The sequence below is a fragment of the Myotis yumanensis genome, unplaced genomic scaffold (assembly GCF_028538775.1).
Source record: "Myotis yumanensis isolate MYYU_CA2020_CCGP unplaced genomic scaffold, mMyoYum1.0.hap1 SCAF_16, whole genome shotgun sequence".
Lineage (NCBI taxonomy): Eukaryota > Metazoa > Chordata > Mammalia > Chiroptera > Vespertilionidae > Myotis > Myotis yumanensis.
In genome coordinates, this window is record NW_027223767.1 from 1,392,213 (window position 1) to 1,412,634 (window position 20,422).

The window sequence follows — 20,422 nt, forward strand, 5'->3', positions numbered from 1 at the left end:
ATCTCACTCATTTATGGAAGATAATGAACAACATAAACTGATGAACAAAAACAGATCCAGAGACAGAGAAGCATCGATCAGACCGTCAAACCTCAGAGGGAAGGGGGGAGGGGGGGTAAGAGATCAACCAAAGGACTTGTATGCATGCATATAAGCATAACCAATGGACACAGACAACAGGAGGGTGAGGGCATGAGTGGGGGGAGGGGGGAGCAATGGGAGGATAAGGACACACATGTAATACCTTAGTCAATAAAGATAAAAAATAGAACTACCTTATGACCCAGCGATTCCACTTCTGGATATTTACCCAAGGAAACCCTATGTTCATGGCAGCACCAGTTACAACAGCCACGATTTGGAAGCAGCCCAGGTGCCCACCCGTAGACGAGTGGATACAGAAGATGTGGTGCATCTACTTTTAAATTTTACTTAAGCCGCTGCTTCAGGGGAAGCTGAGCCTCACGGAGCACAGTGTGGGGCTCCTGCTGCACCTTTGATGCGGGCCTCGCACAGCTTTTCCAGAGCTGTTTAACGAAGCAGGCCCACCTGGCGAGGCCGCTGGGAGAGCAGCGGAGTGCGTGGCTCTGCAACTCCGAACCAAAGACAGTGCGAACCCAGTCCCTGCTGCACGGGCCTCTGGGCGGTGGCTGTCTGGATACACAGGGCTCCTAAGCAGCTGCATCAGAGCAGTGGCGCCAGGTGCCGCGCCAGTGCCAGCGCCAGCACCAGCACGGCGGCCAGCCAGCTTTCCCGTTTCTCTGAGAACAGGTTTGTTTTAGGAGGGGAGACTTACAATACCTTCTGGGTCAGATTTATCCAGAAGGTAGACATGTCCGTTTCCCTGAAAAGCACCATGCCCTTGGCAGCCAGGCCGGCCCCGCCGACCCTGACCTGTGCCCTGCCCGCGGCGAGCTCTCCCAGCATGCCTGGGTGGAGTGTGGTCTGAGCCTCCCTCCCCGGGGCCTGAGCCAACCTCTCCAGGCCGTGGGCACCCGCAGTGTGGGTGGCCGAGGGAAGCATCTGAGGTTGGGTGGAGGACCCTGGTCTGTCCTCTCCCAGCTGAGGGCCACTTGGCTGTCACAAGACTGCCGTTGTGAGATGGCTGCCCACATCTGCGCCACTGTCTCAGAGGCCTCAGGCCTACACACTGGCCTCCTGGCTCCCAAGGATCCTCTGGTGACACTTCCTCCCAGAGCTCCCTGCCCCCTGCCCCACCGTGTGAGTCCCAGAAGCGGGGCAGGAGAGACTGACCAGGCAGCCGGGGCCACAGGCCTTGTGCTGGGCCACCAGCCGAGGAGGACAGGGAGCGGGGTGAAGGCAGATACACGCCTTCCTGGGAAAGGGAATCTGAGCTGAGGCTGGAAAGCACAGAGGCGTCCAGTGCGGAGGCCACAGGCAGCGGAGAACAGTGAGGATGCAGAGGGGCCCGGGGAGGTGGGGAGGGCGCTGGGGAAGGGGCTCACAGGGGTGGGGAGGACGGGGGTGGGCCTCAGCCCGCCCCCCAAGACGCCTTTCCACCCCCAGTGCCACGCCCCACCCTGGCCCAGGCTGCCCGCTGCCTGGGAGCAGGGACAGCACAGAGCTCCCAGGGCGTGGGGCCACGCTCTCCTCCATCCGGCAGTGAGGGGCCTGGTCGCGGCTGTGGCATCTGCCAGGAAGCAGTCAGGAGCCTTGAGAAGCAGAAGCGAGCCCCGTTTCTGAAGGGTCCAGAAGCAAATACTTCCACGCCGTGTTCCCAGGCTCTGGCTCAGAGAGGGAACTTGACCTGCCCCAGGGCCTCCAGCTCCGTCTTCCACTGCCCAGACCCCGGAAAGAACGCTGCCGGCGGCACAGCACTCAGCCCTCCACGCGGCCCCGTCCCAGCAGGAGCTCCAGGGCCAGTGAGCCCCAGGGAGAGGGAGAGAAACATCCATGATGAGAGAGAATCATTGATCGGCTGCCTCCTACACGCCCCACACTGGGGGTGGAGCCCACAACCCAGGCCTGTGTCCTGCTGCCGGAGGGCTTGGGCGCAGTTCTGCTCTTCTCCGAAGCGTGGCCGGGCTCTGAGCTGTGGAAGGTGCAGAATCAGCCTGCGCAGCCTGACAAGGCAGCTCCCAGGGGCTGTCCAAAGCCTCACCCGGCTCAGTCACCAACGCCATCCCTGCAGGCAGCCCCCCCCAGGGGCACCGCTTGGCTCTCCCGTGTGCCCTGCACCCCCCACCATTTCTCTCCCTTGCTAGCTTTCCCGAGTGTGCTGGGGTCGGGATCATCACTGCCGCTGTACACACGAGCCCCACGTGAGTCATGTGGGTCAGGGCCAGGACCACCGTGGCCCGTGGCCCGTGGCCCCGCCAGGCCATGGCTCTGCAGACTCTGCCTCTGGGTGCCACCCTTGAAGCGGTCACGGAGGGTAGCCCCCTCTCGGTCGGCCGGACCCTGCTCAGAACAAGCTGCAGGGGGCAGACCCAGCCATGCCTTCTCCAAAAAGGCGTGACCGTGCACGTGATTCGTTAGACGTGACCCTTGACTGTTGGTTACTTATAATAGGAAGCTTTACCACCAGGAGGAGAGCTGGGGGCTGGAGCCCTGCCCTGGGGCATCTCAGTGCCAGCTGCCAGGAGAAGGCCCCGCCCGGCCTGGCCAGAGGCCAGTGTGGCGGGTGGGAGACCTGGACCGGCAGGGACTGTCGAGTTCTCACTCCCACCCAGGAGGGAGGTACTTCGTTTCACACACGAGGGCACAGAGAGGTTGAGTGGCTTGCCCAAAGCCACACAGCTGAGAAGTAGGAAAGTCAGCCTGTTTCTAAGCACTCAGCACCGGGCCCACCCTCCCACTGGCTGATTGGCTCGGACAGACACGGGGTGCAGAGGGAATGCTCTGAGCATCCCCCCTCCAGCATCCTGCAGCGCCAGGACAGCAGCAAATGGCGCCTGTCCCCACGCCCTGCGAGACCTGGGCCCAGGGCCCTTTCCCACCAGACTCGGCCTTTCCCAGGTGACCCCGGGCAGAAGCACAGGCAGTCTGCGCCACCACTGCAACCCCGCTCCCACCAGGGATCTGGACATGAGCTTTGGGGGAAGGACAGGCCGATCCAGGCAACGGTGGACGCCTGCGCTTCCTCCTGAGTGCACTGCCTTGGCTAGGCCCTCGTCAACGTCACAGAGCACATCCCATTCCCAGGGCCACCCGGCATCCTCGACCCCCACAGAGAGCCACAGTGGGACCATCTGCCTGCGAGACCCAGTTCCTCACCAGGACACACCCCTTTAAAGCCCAACCTCTCTGGGGGAGTGGGGCGGGCTGGCGGGACCCTCCGAGAGCCGTCCTGTGATGTCGCAGTGCAGGCCAGAGCTGCCATCTTTCTGTGACACTCTGAGGGGCTCTCCCACAGCAGTGGCCCCAAGAGGTCCAGCACACACAGGCCACCACCACCAAGGCTCACACTGCCCAGCTCACCTCACCCAGGTCTGTCCAGGCTCCCCCCCCCCCGCCTCTGGCACATTGTGCCTGCCGCCTGGAGAAGCTGCCCCTGCCTTCTGTCCGTCAGCATCACCCTGTGCGGGCAGGCTGCCTGCGCACCCTCCTCATGGGCGCCTACCCCCAGGGCCGGCCCGAGCCATGTCCACGGGCTGAAGCAGCAGCCTCATTCGTCCTGCAACCTAGGTCTTGGCCTCACCTCTCCAACCACTCTCCTGACAACAGGACACGGACCATCTGCCTGACGCCCCCCCCCAGGGCTGCACACCTCCGCTGACTCATTCCCTCCATCTCAGAACAAGCCCTGCTCTGCCCGCTTCCAAACTTTTGCTCGAAATGTTCCTCTTGGAATAATGAAGTTGTGCTGAGGCAAGAAGTGTTCTTAGTGCTAGAAATGCTACAGTAAAGGGTTGAAGGGGTACATGCCATGGCATTTGTGACTCCAGCAAATATGGCAAGATGTTCCGGAATCTATTGACAGTGTGGGGGTCACTCTCTGCTTTTCTGTGTGCTTGAAATTTGTCAATTAAAAAAGGTCCTCTGCCTGAGAAACCCATTCCTCCCCGGCCAGTCTCCTGCTGAAGCCTGTCTCCTCCGGGGTCCGTGCTGAAGCCTCCTCTGCTCCATCCCCTCTCTAAGCCCGGGCCACCTTGCCCATGCCGCGCTCACAGCAAGCCAAGCTCTGCACCCACCATCCTCCTCACGCAGCCTCTGCACCTCCCCGGGGCCCTGCACTCAGGCACACTGGCTCCACCACCAACAGGCTAAGTGAGCGCGCCCAGTGTCACTTCTGCATTCGCAGTGGCCCAGGCACAGCCACGGGGGAAGAAAGGAAATGACAGCATCAGGGAGAACAGCAGGTGCCACCATGTAGGCCAGAACCTGCTGGACCCACGGCCGCCTTGCCTGGCCAGGGGAGGGAGCCGCCCCATCCTCACGAGACCCCTGAGGCAGCTCAGGACCTGCAGGTCCCAGGCATCGGCTCAGGACCCTGCGCTGCACACCAGCCCTTCCGCAAGGGCTGCGCACGCCTGGGGGTGCAGGCAGGCAGGCAGGCAGGCAGGAGCAGGGCAGAGGGGCAGTGAGGAAGGGAAGTGATGTTGAGGCATTGAGCAAGACTGGGGATTATCTTGCTGGGCCCTCAAGGACCCAGAGGATCCACGGTCAGTGGTCAAATCTGCCCCAGAGTCCCGGAGGCCTCCTTGGACACAGGCCGGGAAGGTGGGAGGGAGGCCCGTCAGGCAGGGGTACAGGGTGGCACGGGCCATACACTGCCTAACTCAGTGGCATTTCTGGTCATCACTGCCCAGGCCCTGGGGTACAGCTCTGCGTGGCAAGCAGCCGTGGCCGTGTGAAGTAACCCTTTATCATGGCATGCTTTTACATTTCCAGAAACGTGGCAAAGACAGCACAGGGAGTCCTCATGTGCCTCCGGCCACCTCCCCTGAGGGTGACACCCCCAGGACCTGCAGGCCATTTGCTGCAACAGCAGGTGAATTTTCGTCCATTCCTGGGGCAAAAGCAATGCTTTTCTGCTGGTCTGAGGACTTGTCTGCTAGGCATGTGCCCGCACAGCCACACGGCCCCACAGTGCCCCACGGTGCCCCACAGTGCTCCACAGTGCCCCACGGTGCCCCACATGGCCACACGGTGCCCGCACAGCCACACGGCCCCACAGTGCCCCACGGTGCCCCACGGTGCCCCATGGTGCCCCACATGGCCACACGGTGCCCGCACAGCCACACGGCCCCACAGTGCCCCACGGTGCCCCACGGTGCCCCACATGGCCACATGGTGCCCGCACAGCCACACGGCCCCACAGTGCCCCACAGTGCCCCACAGTGCCCCACGGTGCCCCACGGTGCCCCACATGGCCACATGGTGCCCGCACAGCCACACGGTGCCCCACAGTGCCCCACAGTGCCCCACGGTGCCCCACAGTGCCCCACGGTGCCCCATGGTGCCCGCACAGCCACACGGTGCCCGCACAGCCACACAGTGCCTGCGCAGAGAGCAGCAGAGCAGAGCCAGTGCGGGGAGGCAGGGACCTGCCCAGCAGCAGGGAGAAGAGACAAGGCGGGGTCCTGGCTGAAACCCAGCTCTTCGCAGAGCGGTGCGACTGTCCTGAGGCTCCGACAGGGGAGACTGCCTGGCACGGGGACTCTCCGCCCTGGGAACAGCCTGGGTTCTGTGCTAATCCCCCGCCCGCCCGCCGGAACGTCCTCATGACCTCCGAGGATGGGGACACTTGCGGTCCTGTCCCCCAGGGAGGGACAAAGCAGAACAGCACGGCCCCTGCTGCCGCGGGCCCCTGGGAGGAGCCGGCACAGCCTCCCTGCCTCCCGCCGGGTCAGCAGGAGCCCCTGCTGGCTTTGCAGATGCCAAGCTGGGACAGGGCTCCCGGTGGCACTCGGGGGTCGAGTCTCATGCAGAAGCCACACGGGCAGCTCCATTCAGGACATGGGGTCCTGGGCCTCCCTGCCAATTTCCATCAGTCACACCCACGGTGCTCTGACCGGGCAAGCCCAGGTCCACGGCAGACCTGTGTGTATTTGCCATGTGTGCACCTAAGCAGTACAAGGATGTCCATGTAACGTTGTGCACGGAAGTAGAAGTCGGAAATAAACTAGACATGCATCCGCGGGAGGACGGTGAGTCAGGGCCAGGCCGCCAGGCGGCAGAGTGGGCCGCAGCGGCTGAAGGAATGAAGGGGACCTCGCCTGCGGAAGCCACTGGGCACTACTGACCGTCAATTAGAACGGGGCCTGGCGCCTCCTCCGGGGAAATGCTCTCCTCACAGCTCAGCAGGGTCGAGGCCAGACTGCCGTCGCTCTTCCCTTCTGTCTAACATCCTGCTGCCGCCGTGACACGGAGACCGAGCTCTGCACTCAGGCCAGGCGGCACCGCAGGTATCGGGGCACGTTGTAAAGTACGTGGCTGTCTGACCACCATGCGGTACATCTGAAACCAATACTAAACAATATTGAATGTGAACTGCAATTGAAAAAATATTTGGAAAAAGGTAAGTCTGCAATCCGTCCTTGGTACCTACATCTATAAAAATAAAGAATAAGTAAATAAGTAAGATATATCTTTAAAAATAGAATTAGGCCACTGGCTCTCACACCTGACTTTCCAAACTCCCAGGGAGGAAGTCTCCGCCCCGACCGGGGAAGGTGTCAAGTCCATGTCCAGGGAACAAGGGCTTCTGAACACGCTGCTCCGGCCTCGGGAGCACCTGTCCTGCCCGTGGGGCTGGGGCACCAAGGCTCGCACCTGGAGGCCGGGCCCAGCCCCCTCACCACTTCCAGAAACCACAGTCTTAGCCTGTTCTCATAGAAACCGGTGCCCAGGCTCCGTTCCGGGTGAGGACACTCGGGGGCTGAGGGTTAGGAAGGCTGTGTTCTGGGGATCGAGCTCTCAGGGTCCCAGGAGCCACCCTCCGTGCAAGCCACAAGTCACACCGGGGCCGACAAGGGGTCAGGCTGCCAACAGCCCCTCGAGAAGGGCACCCTGGAACTCCCTCTGCCCAGCCCTGGGAGTTGGTGGGGGACCCCCCTCGCTGTGTGAGCCAGAGCGCTGCCCAGGGCTTAGCTCTGACCTCCCGATGTCTCCTTTAACTAACTAACTAACTAACTAACTGTCCTTGTTTCCAGGGGGGCTGCTGGGAGACCCCAGAGGGAGGGTAGGCGCACCGCCACACACTGGGCAGCTCTCCCGCCTGCCGCCAGGCTTTGCTTCAGGACCCCTGGAGCTCTGCGCCCGGCTTCCTCGCCCTCTGGAGCGCCCAGCCCTGCGTCCTGGGAGCCCAGGAAAAGCCTCCTGCCTTCTCACCCTCACAGGGCCTCCTGGAAGAGCCGCCTCGGCCCCCCCAGCGCCCTTCCCAGCCAGCAACCAGCACAGCCAGGCTCGCGGCGCCTTCCAGCTCTGCACCTCCACTTGGGAGTCTAGCAAAATCTAGAAACTTCTCGTCTGCTTCCCTGTTTTCTGTGCCTGTCTTGAGAGGTGCCATATTCCAGCCACAGCAGGTGGTGGGCTGCATTGGGGAGGGCTGACTCTTCCTCTCTCCAAAGCCAACAGGCCCTGCCAGGGCTCGGCTGCTCCAGCCTGGGAGTCGGGGTCTCCTGTGGGGGCTGAGCGGCAGCTGGAGGCCCAGAGCAGCCGCAGGCAGCTGCCCCACCTCCTCCTGTCACTCCTCTTGCAACACAGCTTGTGCAGGCAGCACAGGAGACCTGTACCCTCCGCCTCCAGCAGCAGCCGCGGTGTGCGATCGGGGCCCCTGACCCAGTGAACGGCGACGTGCTCGCGGTCAGTAAAGAGGCTGGAAGGTGCAAGCACCCCCATCTGTTCAGGACGGCTGGCCCTGGAGCTGGCTGCTGGCAGGCGCACACCGGCAGGCGCGGCCTCCGCGCAGGTGAGGGAGGGCGCTGGGCCCAGCAAGCGGCCCTTCCAGGGCAGCTGCTCATCAGCACCGTCAGGACATTGCCGCCGACTTTTAAAGACGAGCTCACAGCACAGATGTGAAAGAAGGGGCATAGTATCTACTCATTTATGCAAACGACATTTGGCGTGTGCGCGCCCGTGTGTGGAGGTGGGACTCAGGCGTGGCCATGGCAGCATCTGTATGCGCGCTGATGGGCACTGCACCAACCCCGTCCAGGGACTAAGCCGCTGAATTCTCACGAGGATCCGGTGCCCGTCTCAGGCCCTGCCAGCCCAGCAGCAGGTGCAAACTCCTCAGAAGACCCACAGGGCAGACTCCCACTGTCCCCCGCTCCAGGAGCCACCCTGGAGCTAACTGGCCATTCCTCTGGGCCATGACTCCTGGGCCCAGTGGGCGCATGCCAGGGACCCAGAGGCCAATGTGAAGGCCATAACGTGGGGACGCCCTCCCTCATCTCTTCCCTTTTTCTACAACCTTCCCTGCCCCTTCCTCCAGACCACAGGGTCAAATCGTATGATCAGCAGGGCCAGCAGGCAGCCTGGGCCCTGACCAGGCAGGACCAAGAGAAAAGGCTCTCTGAGCGGGCTCAGCCGTGTGCAGATGCATTTCATCACCCTCGCCACTCACTGGGACGGACCCCCACAGTATCTCACAGATGAGGGAATGACGCATGGAGCGTAGGTGAGGAACTTGGTCAGTAGCTACCCACAATGTGGGCCCAGGCGGTCAGATCCAAGCTGGGAGGCCAGGCCCTGCCCACACCCACAGGAAGGACTACAGCCACAGGACAGCTCCCCCGTAGAAGCCCTGAGGCAGCAGGCCTCAGGGAGCTGCCGGGCATAAGCTGACAGTGCGCTGGGGGGAGGGGGAGGGAGCGTGCCCACTGACCAGCTGGCTCCAGCGGCCCTACTCTGGCCCCATCCAACCTGCACACCGCAGGCCCAACTGCTGCGCTGAGGTTGCAGCTGAGAAAAGTGGCTCAGGATAGTCACTGAGCTCCCCCAGGGACCTCAGCTGGGAGGCATCCTGGCGGGTCCACTCGCATGTCAGGGCCCGTGCCCATCCCCTGGCTGAGCCAGTTGGACAGGGAGGATTGGGGGGACAGGGGGCAGGGCAGCCCAACTACACTGAGCTCCTGGGGCTGAAGAGGCCAAGGGCAGACCTGAGGACACCTGTACCCGCCCTGTCCCAGGAGAGGCGTCCCTGCTGGTGGCAGCCCTCGTGGCAGCCCCACGTGAGGCCCTGCCCACAGAAAGTCCACATGCAGTCATAATATTGACACAGGAGGGCAAACACAGCCAGGAAGCCAGGCTGTCAGAATCAGTGCTGGGCACACACGTGCACCCCAGGTGCCAGGGGGCAGGGCCACAAGGCCAGATCCCCAACAGGTGCTCCAAGGGTCTCTCCTGCCAGGAGGCCCTTGCCAGAAGCCGGTCCACCCTTCCTGCTTGACACAGTCGCTGCAGGGAAGAAACATCTGCACAGCATATGCTTCAAGGGACCTGGCATATATGGCATATGTTTGCTTCCCCCTCTTAGCACTATGTGTTTTAACCAGGACCACCTCCCCGAGAAAGGTTGTTTCCCCAGGTGGGGATTTTTCCCTGGAGTTAGGGATTAACAGGACTAAGGAAGGGAATAAATCAGTAAAACCCCTTAACTAAGTGCCAGGCAGGTAGTTAATCACCTTAACTACGAACAATCATGCTTAAACTACATAATCTTTACTTAGGATAATCTCCTTCAGTTACTTCCTTGTAGCTTAACAGAACAGTAGAGTAGTGACCTTGGAATGGAGATAACAAACGCCCTAACCTTTGGAATAGAATGGATAGGATTAAAATCAAATGGTATAAATACAGAGGTAACAGGAAAAAAAGAGAGAACCTGGCTAGAATACCTGGCTGGAGAACCTGGCTAGAGAACCCAACTATGCTGATCAACTGAACGCTGTCTCCGTGTCATTCCTTCTTCGCCGACTCGGTCCACACCTTTGGGAAGCCCTGGACCTGTGGACCCCAATAGGCCCGGCATCCTGGCCGGGCCATGCTGCCGGTTAGGGCTGTGTTTGCACCAGGCCAGCCCTCCAGCGGGCGGTGGGGAGGGTGGGGTAATGCACGAGTGGGAGCCCCAGTGCCAGGCCCACCGATGAGCTCCGAGCTATGTGAACTGGGCAGGCCGAGCAACCTCTTTGGTCCTCAGCTGCTACTTCTGAAGAATCTGGGGTTGACCCCGCAGGGCTTCCAAACTGAGTCCATCCAGTGGTGGTGACATCACACTCACTCCCACGGCAGGCTCTGCTCCTGCCCGGCTCTCCTGGCCCTTCTCTATGGGCTGAAACCCTCAGTGCCACCCTCAAAGGCTGGTGGGGAGGCAGGCTGAGAACAGAGCAATGCCCCCCGTGCCTCCCCTCTCCCACCCCCAACCCCCGTCTGAGAACTGCTGGACCAGGGACAGAGTCTACAGACAGAACAGGGGAGCCTGCAGAGGGCAATGCTCAGAGCAGCCTCTCCGAGCCCAGTGCAGAGGGAAGGAGGCTGCCACAGGGCCACAGGGCAGGAGCTGTGACACCGGTGAAAGGACAGTGGTCTGTCTCAGAGCCATGTGGGGGGGGAGAAGGGCGGGCGGGGCACGGAGGACAGGCCAGTCAGCAGCAAGGCCGACCCAGCCCCTCCTGCTGGCGCCCCACAGGAAGCGCACCCTCTCCCTGCAGATGGGCAGGTCCCAGAGGAGCACGGGGTGCACCTGGGGGAGAGTTCAGGCCCAGCCTCTGCAGGTGGCTTCCCTGGCAGCACCTCCCTGGGCCCCTGAGACACCACCGAGACCGGACAACTCCCCCAGCCTCGGGCAACCACCCAGGATTCTGCTGGGGCCTCGGAGTCAGGGCTGACCCGAGCCAGCGTGCGGATGGGTGGCCTGTCTCTGAGGGCGGGGGGAGGGGGTGCAGGGGTGAGCAGGGACTCTCTGGGCAGCAGGAGGCCCCGTGGGCGTTGCTGCTGGTGTATCCAGGCGGGCACCACCAGAACTGGATGAGATAAAGTTTTGGAGGGTGAGGCCTAGGGCACCCCTCAAGAAAAGGGCAAGTTTAGGCCCAAACGGAGGCCTGGCCCAAAAGGCCATTAAAAGTTAATGAGCAAATAAAATTAATAGTCATAGTAACTTCCAGTGTGTGTTTGCACTGGGTCCCCCAGGTTAACGCTCAATGCCTCAAAACTGCTCCCCCAACTCCCACCTCAGGCGCCAGTCCCAGTCCAGGCAGTCACCTTGCTCTAGGCCACAGGCACGCGCTGGAGGTCCCTCCACCTCCGCAGGCGCAATTACCTTGCTGGAGCGCCTCACCGTAGCTGGAGGAACAGGGCTCTGGGTTATGATGGAGGGTGTGACTCAGGAGCAGCCCCTGGAGGCGACACGCAGGGCAGGAGGGGGAGGCCGGCAGCCTCCACGCACCACCTTCCAACCCCAGGCACCAGCCTAGGGACTCTCCCCGCTTCACCTCCTGGACTTCAGCGGAGGCCCTTACAGCAGGTGTGACTCACACTCCGAGCGCCCAGTGTTCTGGAGGTCCCAGACGGGACTGAAAGTCTAGCCCGCACACCATAGTTGGCTCCACTGTATACAGCCCCACCCCTGGGTGACCAGGGCTTTCCAGGTGTTAAGTCGCCTCCCGGACTTAACGAAGACACTGCGATCCTCTCAGCACTTAGGAGCTTGCAAGGATCTTTTGAGCTCTGTGCCAGGAGCCGGGAGGAAGACCAAACATACCTTTATTGTAGGTCACATGTGGTGGGGCCTTACGACCCTCTCAAGGAGCTCTATTGCTCACAAGCCCCTTCACGCCCATTGTTCATCTGCTGCCAGGGCCGCTCCACCACCGAGCTGGCCAGTGGATGGCGAGGAGCTGCGGCCCCCTGTGCCCGGAGCACGCCGCCCACTTCCACTCTGCGCTCTTTTCTCAGCCAAGAAGCCCTGAGGAAGGACCACCAGTCCAGTCCTGGGCAGAGGTGCCAGAGGCCTCGCGTCCTTGCAGGCCACCCCGCCCACACCTGCTGTGTGTGCCCCTCGCAGCTAGCCAGGGTCCGTCCAGTGTCACGCTGCCCTCCTCCCTGCCCCGCACCCAAGGGGGCTGCCTCCCTGCTGCACAAGTGGGCCCACCTCAGAGATTTCCGGGGGGAGGGGGAGGACAAAGCAAGAAGGCGCACAGGTGAGTGAGTGGCAGGGACACTGGGCACGGGCACAGCCCTGTCTGGGTGCAGGGCCCGGCCTCGAGGCGCCGGGTTGGAAACGGCGCTGGGATCCTTGCAGGCTCTGCCTGTTGTCCTCACCCACTTCCCACTGTCCCTCAGGTCCCCGTCCCTCTGTGCTGGGTCATCTGGCCGGGCAGCTCAGCTCGGGGTCCAGTGCACACCTCAGCACCCCAGCTGAGCTCCCAGCCACCAAGCACCCCCTCTTCTGTATCCACTCCTAGGATGGTGGTCTCAGGCCTTCACGGCACAAGCACGGAGCCAGCCCCGCGCTGGGACTCGGGACAGAGGGGGAAGGGCGGCTGCCTCTTGGGCCACCAGCAGACTGGAACCCCAAGGCCTGGCTCCCCGGCCAGCAGTGCACACAGCAGCCACCCCTGAGTCTCGTCGTCTCGCCCCAGCTAATCCCTCCTCCTGGCTCAAGGAAGGGCCAGCAGCTACAGAAATGCTCTTCAAGATGCACGTCTATGGCCACAGACTTTTCCTGTGAGATTCTGGGAGAATTGAAAGCGCTTGGCCCAAAGCTGGGGCAGTCACTAGGGCAGAAGTTTCCATGGACGCAAGCCCTTGTCCGGTGCTGCTCCTTCGAGCCAGATAGGACACTGGGCACTCCATGCTCCAAGCCCTTTCGCACACCGCCCCCCCCGCCCCCCACCTCACTTCTGGGCAGACCTGAGATGGGGCAATGGAGGCCCAGGGGAGGGGCCTTGTCAGGTCACGGAGCAAGTTTGAAACCTGAGCCTTGGAAATGGTCCAGACTCTCCCCTGGACCCAAGGCAACCTGCCGGCTCCCAGGGCCCCTTAACTTCTGAGGGTCCACCCGAGTAGGAGGGTCCCACCTGCTGGGACCCCGAGAACAGGTGAGGTCATGGGAATCTGCCCCGCCCCTTGTGGGGGAAGGATCCTGAGACCACCCACAGTACACCATGCCCCCAGGAGCCGTCCCACTGCGCTCAACCCTGTGGACCTCACACCAGGGCGGCCGGGCGGTGTTGCGGCAGGACCAGGGCTCAGCCCCTGCAGGAAGCTGTGCTCGGGCCCCAGCCCCCGGCAGCCTTCTAAGGAAGCTCACATCCCAGCTCTAGAACATGAGCCAGGGCCCTGGCTCCCATCGGGGTGACAGCAGGGTGAGGGAGGGAGGAGCCCGGCTGAGGCAGGGGCCGCCGGGGCAGGGCATGGATGGGAGAGCCTTCTCCCTTTTGTCCAAGCTGACCCGACGGAGGTGCCACGGACACCGGGCACCACGTGCTCGGACACTGACTCCGCTTAGTCCTGGCCGATGGCAGGAGGCTCCCCGCCAGGCTCGGCCAGCAGCCCCACAACATAAGCTGCTGTCGGCGGCTCTCCAGGCAGAGGCGGGCAGACCGACGGGGCAGCCAGCTGCTTCCTGGCTCAGAAAAGAACACCCGCACAGAGCCAACATCAAGGCCACGGTCCCTAACGACAAGGAGCAGACTGTCCCGGCCGGCAAGCCAAGGCCAGACACACCAGGAGTTCTGCAGGAGCCCAGCCCGAGCCGAGCCGGGGCAGGGAGACCCGGGAGGCCAGTGTGCTGGGTGGTCGCAGGGAAGGGACAAGAGCCGCCCGGTGGGAAGAGGCCTGTGCTCTCAGAGCCAAGGCCTCCGTCACTGCCCGCTGCCAGGTTATGCCAGCAGCCCGCGCGGCATCCCGCCAACGAAGCCTCGCCGACAGAGCAGCTCCTTCCTGACCCGGAAACCGCGGCCCAGGGCCCAGTGGGGTGTGGCCAGGCCCTGGGAGCCTGGCTTCGGAGCCAGATGGGAGCAAGGGCCTCAGACAGCCTGGTCCACACCCCCATCCATTCTCGCCTGTCTGCATGGAACACGCATGCACGCTCACCGAGCACGCCCACACACTCACACACGCACTGGCAGACTCTAGCAGAGTCAGGGCTGCAGGCCAGCATTTGGGATCCTCCCTCAGGGGACCTGGGTCTGCTGTGCCCCTCCTTTCGTCTTCTGGACTCCTGCCCCCGCCTCCCACCCCTCCGCCCCTCTGGAAAGCCCAGCGGTCCCCTCAGGACACTGTGCAGCCCCCAAGCTCATGCCCCTCAATGCCTGTGCTCTGCACATGCCCTCTCACTGAGAGCCTTACTATTCATCAAGTCCCAGCTTACAGCCTGCACTTCCCAGAGCTCTCGCCTGCGGGCCCGAGGGCCAGCAGAGGGACCTGGAGAGCGAGGGGGGTCCCTGTGCTTCAGGGCATGGCGGGACCTCAGCTGACGCCCTCACTCGTGGATGGAGAAGTCGGGGCCAGAGGGCACGCAAACCCAGGGGTTGGGTGGCCCTCCCTCCCGGTACCAGGCTGGTTCCCTCACTTCAGCTTGAAGCATCTGCAGGGCCAGTTTCCCAGCACCGGTGGGGATCCCTCAGGACTCCCCTAAACGGGCACCTGAAAACAGAAACTGAGGCAGCACGGCCAGTGCAGGTGTGGGCAGGGCAGGCTGGGAGCATCCATCTGCCGCTCAGCCACGCCCGGCCCTGGGAGTGGAGGGGAAGGCCTCGCCTTGCCCACAGCGCCACCTACCCTCCTGCTGCCTGGCTCCTTGCAAAGCCTGCAGCCAGGAACTCAGACCACAGCCTGGACCACAAGTGTCTGCAGGATAAGGGTCACTCTGCCTCGGACCCCTTGCCCCCAGCCAGGCAGCCGAGCAGCCTACTTCCTGGAGAGAAAGAGCCGCCTCCCCCCAATCTCACCCTCGGGAGGGCCTCATCCCCCTGGCCACTCCCCAGGGGAACGAGCCAGGCCTGAGGGCCTCCGGGCTTCAGGGCCTGTGGGGGCACTGGCCGAGGTTGGTTGGGGAGGCCAACCCATTAACCACATGCCCTCGGGGAGCACATTGGGGGCTGCCCTGAGCCAGCTGTGGACCCCCCTTAGAGAGGGGCCTGAGGCTGGCTGCAGGGGGGCTGCAGGGGGCTGCACACTGCCCCTGGGTCTCCGGGAGAAGAGAGCAGAGGCATGGGCGCAAGCAAGTAGGCACACTGGGGGTGGGGACAGAGTCGGCCAGGCTGGGCCCGGAGAACAGCCTCAGAAGCACCTTCAACGCCAAGGAACCCACTGCCAGGCCTGTCCCCGCACTTACACTGTCCTGGGGGGTTGCTAGAACCCTGCACTCTCCCTGGGTCCCCTGTGGAAGATTAACGATAGGGTCACTGTCCGTCAACCACGAGTGCAGCCGGCTCCAAACGTGCTGAACACCTCAACCAGCCTGGATGCCATGACAAGCAATGTGCCTGCAATAACAGTTCAGACACCAGAACAGTTTCTTTTGTGAACAGCGGGAGAGCTCAGGCTGTGGCCCACGTCTGCTCGCTGTGACAGAGGGTGCTCCAGGGCAGCTCCAGGGCACCATCAGGGCACGGGGGGGGGGGGGGGGGGGGGGGAGGCGGGCAGAGCGGGGGCACCCAGGGCATGGGGCCACCACTTATCTCTGCTGAAGGCGTGAGGAGCGCCGGGTGCTTCAGGCCCACGGCCCCCTCCCTCTGCATCAGGTGTGAGAGTGAACGCTACACAGGGGGTGCAGCGAGGGCAGATCAGCAACGCTCACGTTTCCCCGGAGAACGAAAAGAGAAGGGAGAAAGCCTCCGTGGCCTGAGCCACACAGGGCTGAGGCCTTGGGAGCCTCATACACACGGCCCACAGGCCCCCAGGTGCCGGGTACGAGCCCATGGGGAGCAGGGCCCAGCCTCCACGCACAGAGCTGCGCACACGGCTGCGGGCGGAGGTCCAAGAGTGGAGGCACACGGCTGTCTCACTCACATCACCAGGGCGACTGCGCCCCTCAGGACCTGGTAATGTCTGGAGACATTTGAGACTGTCGGGACTTGGGGTACTACTGACCCCTAGTGGGAGCATGGGGTGTGCTCACACACCCTGCGTGCACAGGACAGCCCAACATGTCAACGCCAGCCTGGGCAGCCCTGACCAGTGGGGCTGGAGGGGTGGGAGCAGGATGGCAGCCTGGAACAAGCAGCAGGAGTTCGGGGAGCCCTGGGGGAGAGGGTGGGTCACCCAGGGGTGCCGCAGAGGGGCCTCCCCGGCAGGCCAGAGCGTACACTTCCCTTAGACAAGTGTACGGGATCGATGCTGCCCCGTGTTCACGATGTGTGGCTGGGCAAGAGGGTGGCGGTGGTGGCCCAGGTGGAGCAGGGGGACCTGTGAGGGCGATGTGGGGGCGGACAAGCAGTGGCGTGAGCCTGGAGCTCCACGCCCCGCACCTCTGCTGGAAGGCTGAATGGCAGCAGCCAGGGAGCAGGAAAGCAGGGGGTGCAGCGAGGGCAGGTCAGCAACGCTCACGTTTCCCCGGAGAACGAAAAGAGAAGGGAGAAAGTCTCCGTGGCCTGAGCCACACAGGGCTGAGGCCTTGGGAACAGGGTGCTAACGTGGGGGTGGGAGGAGGAGAGAGATGGGCCGGGTGCTGGCGGGCGGGTGGCAACACGTGGGCAGACAGCCCAGCCACCATCCTGGGAACCTCTCCAAGAGCCAAGTCCCAGGGAGGCAGACCGTGGCCCTGAGCGGCAGAGTCTGGGGCCAAGGTCAGAGCCAGCCCCAGCGGGCTTCACCTCACTCCCAGCCCATACACTCCGAGTCCCAGGTGCCCGAGCCCCTCTCCACTGGAGTCTCCGGACGGCGGGACTGCGCCAGCGCGGCTCCTTCACAGCCCTCGCCTCTCACTGCCCTGCGCAGCAAATGCCTCGCCCTCTACAGCCAGGTTTTTGGTTTGTTTTTTTTTATCCTCACCTGAGGATATGTTTATTGATGAGAGAGAGAGAGAGAGAGAGAGAGAGAGAGAGAGAGAGAGAGATGAAAGGAAACATTGATCGGTTGCCTCCTGTAATCTAGGAATGTGCCCTGACCATGAACCAAACCCACAACCTTTTGGTGCACAGGTCGGCCGGGGATGCCCCCTCTCTTACCCCTCACCCTGGAGCAGTTCTGTGCCACCAGCTGGTATTCTGTAGTTCAACTCAATCCTGATACCACCTACCCAGCTCACAGAATTCAGGAGACCAGATTACTCACTAGGTTGTCAGTTTATCACAAAGGATATTACAGAACATGAATCACAGCCAGATGGGAAGGGCCAGAGCTTCCGTGCTCTCTGGGTGTGCCCCTCCCCCTCCAAGCTCTCTGGGGCGACCCCCCATGATCTCTGGGCATGCCCCGCCCCCACACTCACCTACCCAGACGCTCTCCAAAGGCAGTCCTTTCGGGTTGGATTGAACCCCACACTTGGGAGACCCCATGTATATTTCTTACTAATAAGTCACTCAGGTTCCCAAACCATGGTGAATCCAAGTGACTCTTCCTCAAATTGTGTCCAGAATCTAACTGCCTCTCCCAACCCTGCTGGTGCCACTCTGGTTGGCATCTTGGGCCTCAACTGCTGCAACACCTCCCGCTCCGCCTGCCTCATCTGCTCTCCCAGAAGCCCCCACCCCCACGTCAGCCTTGAAGACCTGAGTCAGGCCAGCTGCTCATCCCGCGCTGCCAGCTCAGACCCACGCCACCCTGGTCTGCCGCCGCCGTTGTCCCCTGGTCAGAACTCTCCCACTTGCTGATTCCTCTTCCCCCAATACCCGAGGGCTCCCTCCCTCAGAGGGCAGGTTCCTGCTCCAGGTGCCCCCTGCCAGCCTTCCCATTTCCCCTTCCCTGCTGTGTGTCCCCACGCCTCAGGCCCAGGCATGCGCTCCTGTGTTCAGGACGATGCCTGAACGAGATGATGAAGGTCTCCGAGGCCTTCACTGTGACACTTACCTGAAATAGTACATGACATGCACTCAGCACAGGCACACCATCCCGCCAGGTGCTGGGTTAGCCAGAGGACCCAGTCCTTGCCCACCTAGTGGTTCAGAGTGCCAGCTCTGTGCTCGGGCTGGGATTCTCGTGCCCCCACCCCAGAGCTGGTCCACCCACCCAGACCCGTGCCTCCTGACTTCCAGGCCTCTCGCACGGTGACGCACGGCACTGTGTGGCTCCAGAATGACGTCCCAGCACGCGCTGTGGGAAGGGCCAGAGGAAGAGCTGAGGGGCCTGTGCGTGACGCCGTGTCCTCAGGGCGCTGGGAGGACCAGCGTGACTACTGGTCAAGGCCAGGCTGGCAGGAAAGGCGGTGGCAGAAAGACCACGCTGTCCACGCCAGGAGTGACAGCCCTGTAACACCCTGGCTAGCTTCCTGTGCTGCTAACAAACCCCCACAGGCGGGTGGCTACCGGCACAGGAACTCTCTCACGGATCTGACACCAGAGTCCACAGTCCGGGCACGGCCCAGGGAGAGCCCAGTCCTTACCTCCCCTAGCGCTGAGGACTCTGGCTGCACCCCTGCTCTTCAAGGCGAGCACTCCACTGCCCCTCTGTCTCCGCTCACCGGCTACACCTGACTGCAGGAAGGACCACCCCAAAGTCCAGGACTCTCCCATCGCAAGAACCATCACACACCCACAGAGCCACCTACCTATCTGCTCACAGTAACTGTCACAGGTTCCCAGGGTGAGGCTGGACAGCTGGGGGGCTTTGGTCAGCGTGCCATACCCGCCTCCCCGCCCTATCTGCTGCCACAGAGCCGAAGGGTGAGGTCGGCGGGGGGAGTCGGGGGGGGGGGGCGTGGGCAGAGGGAGGGGGCCTGGGGCTCCGCGGGGCCAGGGGCACCACAGGCACTGCCCACTGGTGACAGCTCCTGTGGGGGAGCCCAGCAGGTCAGGGCCAGGGCAGGCTGGCAGGGGAGATGCCTCCCGGGAGGCCTCTGTCCCTCCCCTCAATTCCCCTCCCCCTGAGGCAGCGACCCTAGGGCAGGCCCAGCGTGTTCAGGACAGAGGAACAGGGCATTCCCAAGGCAGACTCTTCAAGGTGAGCAGCCTCGCCTCGCCCCACCCCAGTGTCCCCGAAGGATAAAGGACTAATTCAGATGAGGAACATGTCCTACTCTGCCCCTGGGACCGGGTGGTCACCTGAAATGAAAATTGTCGGGAACAGGGTGTTGCTAACACTGAGCTACATGCAAGGGAGACACAGCTGCTTGGGCTCTGCGTCAGCAAACCCAGCACCCAGCCCCGGGCCCCCACAGCACTGGGACCCCACAGCCCAGGGACCCCACAGCCCTGGAACCCCGCAGCCCAGGGACCCCACAGCCCAGGAACCCCGCAGCCCAGGGACCCACAGCCCAGGGCTCCCACAGCCCAGGAACCCCACAGCCCAGGGACCCCACAGCCCAGGAACCCCACAGCCCAGGAACCCCGCAGCCCAGGAACCCCACAGCCCAGGAACCCCGCAGCCCAGGAACCCCACAGCCCAGGAACCCACAGCCCAGGAACCCCACAGCCCAGGAACCCGCAGCCCAGGGACCCCACAGCTCAGGGACCCACAGCCCAGGAACCCCACAGCCCAGGAACCTGCAGCTCAGAAACCCACAGCCCTGGGACCCCAGCGCAGCTTCCAGCCCCAAATGTTGCCCTTTTCCATCTCTCCGGGGATGGTGCCCTAGGAGAGCCTGACCACAAGCTCCAAACGCTGCCCCCACACCTTGGTCCGGGGAAAGGCTATGGCAGAGGGCCTCCCTCCAAGGCCAGGGCCACCTCCCCCGCCACTGCCCAGTCCTCTCCCACCTCCCCCACCACTGCCCAGTCCTCTCCCACCTCCCCCGCCACTGCCCAGTCCTCTCCCACCTCCTCCGCCACTGCCCAGTCCTCTCCCACCTCCCCCGCCACTGCCCAGCCCTCTCCCACCTCCCCCGCCACTGCCCAGCCCTCTCCCACCTCCCCCGCCACTGCCCAGTCCTCTCCCACCTCCCCCGCCACTGCCCAGCCCTCTCCCACCTCCCCCGCCACTGCCCAGTCCTCTCCCACCTCCCCCGCCACTGCCCAGTCCTCTCCCACCTCCCCCGCCACTGCCCAGCCCTCTCCCACCTCCCCTGCCACTGCCCAGCCCTCTCCCACCCTCCCCGCATCCCTGCCCCTCTGATGAGTGGCGCCGTCTCTCACCTCACTCCTCAGAGGCTTGTTCTTGCTACCCGGCTACCTCAAGCCAGTGGTGTGCGACCCACTTTGCAGGAAGCCTCATTTAGGAAAGCTAACCATGTGTGCGGAGCGCGTGTGAGATGCGGAGAGGAAAGGAACCCTAAACCGAGTCGGTCCACTCCACCCACTGGAGGACCTCGTGACGCCACCAGGCACAGTGGGCAGCGCCAGGGGCAGCCTGCTGCCCAGCCTTTCCCAGCAGCCGCCCGGGGCCATCTGGCAATGCCAAAGCATGGTGGGATGCC

General features: G+C 63.1%; 1 protein-coding gene across 7 annotated transcripts in view; it reads right to left on the bottom strand.

Moving 5' to 3' along the window:
- Positions 1–20,422, bottom strand: part of PEMT (phosphatidylethanolamine N-methyltransferase) — a 58,694-nt gene that overhangs the window by 22,897 nt on the left and 15,375 nt on the right. The window lies entirely within an intron of this gene.